The sequence below is a fragment of the Loxodonta africana genome, chromosome 1 (assembly GCF_030014295.1).
Source record: "Loxodonta africana isolate mLoxAfr1 chromosome 1, mLoxAfr1.hap2, whole genome shotgun sequence".
Taxonomy (NCBI): domain Eukaryota; kingdom Metazoa; phylum Chordata; class Mammalia; order Proboscidea; family Elephantidae; genus Loxodonta; species Loxodonta africana.
Window position 1 is genome coordinate 199814500 of NC_087342.1, and position 5960 is coordinate 199820459.

At 38.1% G+C, this 5960-nt stretch overlaps 1 pseudogene; it reads left to right on the forward strand.

Annotated features, from left to right (window-relative positions):
* The first annotated feature begins 1979 nt into the window (after positions 1-1979).
* Positions 1980-3172, forward strand: LOC100660345 (trace amine-associated receptor 8-like; annotated as a pseudogene).
* The last annotated feature ends 2788 nt before the right edge of the window (positions 3173-5960 follow it).

Below are 5960 nucleotides of genomic sequence, written 5' to 3' on the forward strand. Positions count from 1 at the left end.
CCATCCATTGCTTGGGACCTGACTATACCTATTGTTACAAACATGCTCAAGTTGTATGACAGACTCTCTTATTAACACTGGTTTAAAGAAGAGAGCCACCATTGAACTTAGCAGCTCATTCTTGATGGCCTTGGTGAATGATGTGTGCTCTTGGCCTTTTTCAGAAACAAATCTCTAGTTGGTCTTCTGACCCTACATAATATACCTACTCTTGCATTCCTCCGTCCCTGAGGCTTTAATCCCTTCCTCCATCATATTTCATGTCAATTTAGGCATTTCAGCTTTGTGCTATATGGGATATTATTTTATCTAGGTTTCTAGGAGCCACCTTAAGAGTGAGTTTGCAACATTCTATGGAGTCATATCCTGAGTATGCCCTCTGTCTAAAATCTTTCTCTAGTTTCATGTTCCAGCCCCCTTGATCAAACATTCTTAGGCAGTCCCATAGATATGGTATTCATGTGCTCCTTTAGGGTATTTCTTCCTTGTGAGGCCCATAATCTTCCAAATGGGTTATCCTACAACTTAACAGTAATTATTGGCCTGGCATGAAGGATAGAAAACACTATGGATGGACCGTGTTCCCCAAAAAGATGTGTTAAAGTCCTAACGCTGGTACCTGTGAATATGCGTTTGTCTGGTGTAAGGGTGTTAAAGATGTTATCAGTTAACATTAGGTCACACGGGAGTAGGGTGTGTCCTAATCCAATCTGAGTGGTGACCTGGTAAAAGAGAAGAGGCACAAATATAAAGATATGCAGAAGTAAGATGGCCATGTGAAGACATTGGGGTAATCTACAAGCCAAGGAACACCAAGGACCACCAGCCCTCACCACAAGCTGTAAAAGAGGCATGGGATAGATTTTTCCTCTGACTTCTCAAAAGAAATCAACACAGCCGATAGGCTATTTTTGCACACCTAGCCTCCAGATAATGTCACAATAAGTTTCTTTTCTTATAAACTACCCAATTTGTGATATTTTGATATGGCAGCGCTAAGAAATTAAGACAGAAGGTGAGGGCAGACCCTGGGGGCATTCCTGTTTTCTTGCTGAGGAGAGGCCTCTGTATTGACTTCCCATACTAGGGGAGGGATCACTCTTAAGAAGGGGTGGGTCATTAAAAAGCAAATCAAATAACACCATGGCAGGCTAAAGAGACACAACAGAAGAAAGGATAAAGCTTATATTTTAGTACATTTAGTGGCATTTTTTTTGTAATTTTGAACAAGGGCCCCACATTTTTATTTTGCACTAATTTTGCACAGCACCTGCCAAATCACAGAGCCAGCCTTGCAAATACGGAGTAGATAAAATTACTGCCAAATACGGGGCTGGGATATTTCAGGAGTTGAACTTAAAGAAATCTCTTGTTTTTTGTTTAATGAGGACTTATTAATTATACTTAAAAAGTAAGTTTCCTTTCATGATTCATACCTTGCGCTATAGGGATTACTTCTGAGGAATTTATAATGGGTGTAGTGTATTGGCTAGCTTCCTAAAACCTTCTAGGTGTTAACTTTTCAGAAAACTTGGAGGTGGAAGCCCATTAAAAGTTGACCTCTTAAATGCATAATTATATGTGATTTCCCTTTGCAAGGAAGAGCTTCACAAGTGTAAAGAAGCAGGAATATAAATTCAATTTCTTCAGTTGTTTAAAAAAAAAAATTTTTTTTTTTTTTTTAGGTAATGTAATTTCTGGGCTGATGAAAGTTCGTAGTAGATTTTCTTGTGATTAATCACCTATTAGGATTAGCTTTACTTACAGAAATAATATATGAATTAAAGATAGAATAATATTCTAAGCTTGGAATTTCTTTTGCTAATTAAAATGAAAAAAGAAAAGAATGTAAGCTGATATAATAAAAGCACTCATATAGGCAGTTAGATTTTTTTTTTTTTTTAATTTTCAGAAGTGAAAATGATTCTTCCCTACCACCAGGAAGAGCAGAAACAGAGCAAGCATCAAACATCAGAACCATGAGCAGCAATTTATCCCACCCTGTTGTGGTGCAGCTTTGCTACGAGAATGTGAATGGATCTTGTATTAAATCTCCCTACTCCCCTGGATCCCAGGTGCTTCTGTATGCAGCCTTTGGCTCTGCGTCTGTGCTGCCTGTGTTTGGAAACCTCCTGGTCATGACATCAGTCCAGCATTTCAAGCAGCTGCACTCTCCAACCAACATTTTGATCGCTTCTTTCGCCTGTGCTGACTTTTTGGTGGGAGTGACAGTTATGCCCTCCAGCATGGTCAGATCTGTGGACAGCTGCTGGTACTTTGGAGCCCAATTTTGTACCCTTCACAGCTGTTGTGATGTGGCATTCTGCTACTCTTCTGTCTTCCACTTGTGCTTCATCTCCATCGACAAGTACATTGCTCTTACCGACCCTCTGGTCTATCCTACCAAGTTCACGGTGTCTGTGTCAGGAATATGCATTGGCCTCTCCTGGATCCTGCCATTTATCTACAGCGGTGCCGTGTTCTACACAGGTGTGAATGATGATGGGATGGAGGAACTTGTAAGTGCCCTCAACTGCATAGGTGGCTGTCAAATCGCTGTAAATCAAGACTGGGTTTTGGTAGATTTTCTGTTATTCTTCATACCTACTCTTGTTATGATAATTCTTTACAGTAAGATTTTTCCTATAGCCAAACAACAAGCTATAAAAATTGAAACTACTAGTAGCAAAGCTGAATCATCATCAGAGAGTTACAAAGCCAGAGTGGCCAAGAGAGAGAGAAAAGCTGCTAAAACTCTGGGGGTCACAGTGGTCGCATTTATGACTTCATGGTTACCATAGACAATTGATTCATTAATTGATGCTTTTATGGGCTTCATAACCCCTGCGTATATTTATGAGATTTGTTGCTGGGGTGCTTATTATAATTCAGCCGTGAATCCTTTGATATATGCTTTATTTTATCCTTGGTTTAGGAAAGGTATAAGCCTTATTTTAAGTGGGAAAGTATTAAAGAATAGTTCATCAACCATTAGTTTATTTTCAGAATAGGTGTAAGCACTACAATGAGATATTGAAGAATATTTTCAAAATTGTGATGAAATAAGAAATGAATAAAGCCATTCAAAATAGGTAAAATATATTATTTTTTAAATTGCCAGCAAAAACAGTGATGGAAGGCTCCTTTACTACCCTAAATAATAAATGAAAAATGTTCTTGTATGCCGCCTGCCTTGATGCATGATACACTTCCTTGCCTCACGCACTTATTCTTCCAATTCACTGATTTCTGAAGCTCATTTGAATGTGAAATCTCTAATCATTTTCTCTTTTATTCCCAACTCTCATTTATCTTTAAATGTTCTTCTCATTCTTTTTTTTTTTTTTTTTTTGCGATACAGTCCAGGTTTGATGGTCATCCCCAACGTTGTGTTCATTTGCACTATGTCTCCTTGTTCCTCCACTGTCTGCACCTTCCTGGACCTGTGTTGACAAAAGGTGGACCTCTCCTGCTTCATGGCTAGGCAGAATCTTGGAGTGTTCACCTGTCTTACTGTGGGATCAGCAACTCAGCCTAGGAGTCAGATACTAACTATAGACATCATACAGGAATTCTGCAAGTAGAAAAAATTACCTCACAAAGGCTGGCACAGTGCTCATTAGCAAATGGAAATTTTGAAAATAAAAGAATTATCATGACAGGGTTGTGGCAGTGATCACTAACAATGGTCATTTCTAGATCAACTCTTCTCACCTGAAAATAGTGTGAGGTCCTTGTCTCCAGAAGGTTGTAGAGTCATGAATTCTAGTCTAATACTTTCAGAACGTTGAAAAGGAGCATAAAGAATGGATCACATAATTTACATGTTGTTCTCTCAAATGTTTTACTCTCGTTGATTAAATAATAGTCTTTTTGGAATACAGACCTAGAGTATTTTTTATGATAAAACTAAATTATAGTAGAGTAGTGGCATAAACCATTTTTTGTCTGTTGTTTAACCATGGAGTCACTAGGTAATATGACGGAAGTATTTTTCTTCAATGGTTTTCAGTGAGACTTTCTTTTCTAACAAATTGTGGGCATAAATTACATGCAAATACCTGTGTTAAGACAGTGAAGGAAAAAAAATGTTATAGGTAATGGGGTGAGAAAAACACACAGTGAATCACATCATTGAGAGTCAAAAACAGATGTGCTAATACCTATGAGCAGAGGAGTAGTTGCTATTGCAAGACTGGCATATGGTGGTGGTCATTCTATAGGATTACCTTCTCACCCACATGTGACCTCATAGCCTGAGTGACTAAAAGAGGGGTTTAAGAAAACTTTTTTTGTTTGTTTGTTTCGAGAAATAAATTTAAGTGAGCCTTCAAGCATATTTGGAACTGCATAGGCATATGGGACTGAGGATTAACTTCCATCTCTGTGGGGCTGGGCTTGTCAAATTGGAAAACAATGAGGAAACTAGTAAATCAGTACAGTATCTTGCTATCACTTAGTATACTCAAGAAGTCAGACTAGCTGTGGCAGATTAAAAAATGGATATCATGGTCCCTATTTTCAGAATATAGAGGAGAAACAAAAATAATTAAGTGAAAGAGTTGGATAATAGTTCCATTCAATAAATGTCCCACAGAATTATATTGTTGCCAAATTAAATTATAGATAATGAGCGCAAAATTTTGAAATTTATCCTAGGCACAAACAAAATACGATTTTTTAACGAATGATGCCAAAACCTCTAATTCAATTCTAAAAGTAGAGATTCTGTTAAGCATGAAGTGAGTATAAGGAACTTTAAAAAAGAGAGGGAAGATAGATTAGATTTTTCCATATCCCTTATGATCCAAACCCATTGCTGTTGTGTTGATTCTATCTCATGGAGACCCTATAGGAAAGAGTAGAACTGCTCCATAGGGTTTCCAACGAGCAGCTGGTGAATTTGAACTGCCAACCTTTTGGTTACCACCTGAGCTCCTAACCACTACACCAACCAGGGCCCCTCTTTCATGGGAGTCTTTCCTCAATATAACTATACCAGATATGCTGATGACTGCTTTCTGATCACACAAGCATATATCATGTTTTTCTTAGTACCACACAATAAGCCTCCTGGCAATAGGTGACTAACGAGTGCTGTACACATGATTCCAGGAAAACCCACCTATAGGCTGGGTGGAGTCCATCATATTAGCACCCCAGAGAATATCAACTAAGACACCAAAGCATGCTAATACCCAACGTGAAAATGAAGGTTACTGGGGCTCTTATAACCCAGAACTCAAATTATTCCCAAAGCCCACTCTTTAGATAAAGATTAGACTGGACTATAAAACATAAAATTATACTCGTGAAGAGTGTGGTTCTTAATTCAAGCAGACACAGGGGACCAAAATGACAGCTCCTGTCCGGAGGTAGGATGAGAAGGCAGGAACGGACAGGAGTTGGTTGAATGGGCACAAAAAACCTGGGGTGCAAAGGGGAGTGTGCTGTCACATTATAAAGATTGCAACCAATGTTGCATAACAATACGTGTATAAATATTTGTATGAGAAATTAACTTGAGCTGTGAACTTCTCCCTAAAGCACAATTGAAAAAAAAAAAAAAAGAAAGCCGCTGGATCTTGCCTAGCTCCTACTTCTCTAAGTTCTGATTTCTCATTGGATCCTTCATGAATGTGATCAAATATATTCAGTAGCAGAATTCAGCACATGCTTACAGGTAAAACATTAAAAACATTCTTTTTAGGATCCGGATAAAGGCAAGACGGACTAACATCCCACACTGTATAAAAATTGTTTCAGAAGCTCCAGTCGATGTAATTAGACAATAGAAATAAATTCAAAAATAGGAAGTTATAATGTCATTGTTTTCAGATGACATGACTGAGAAGAAATTTGTATTAGTCACTTTGTTACTACTGAGAACTAGTCCCAGGCACCAATAACTTTTTCCCTGACATAGAGATACAGAAATACAGACATACAATCTCCATAGT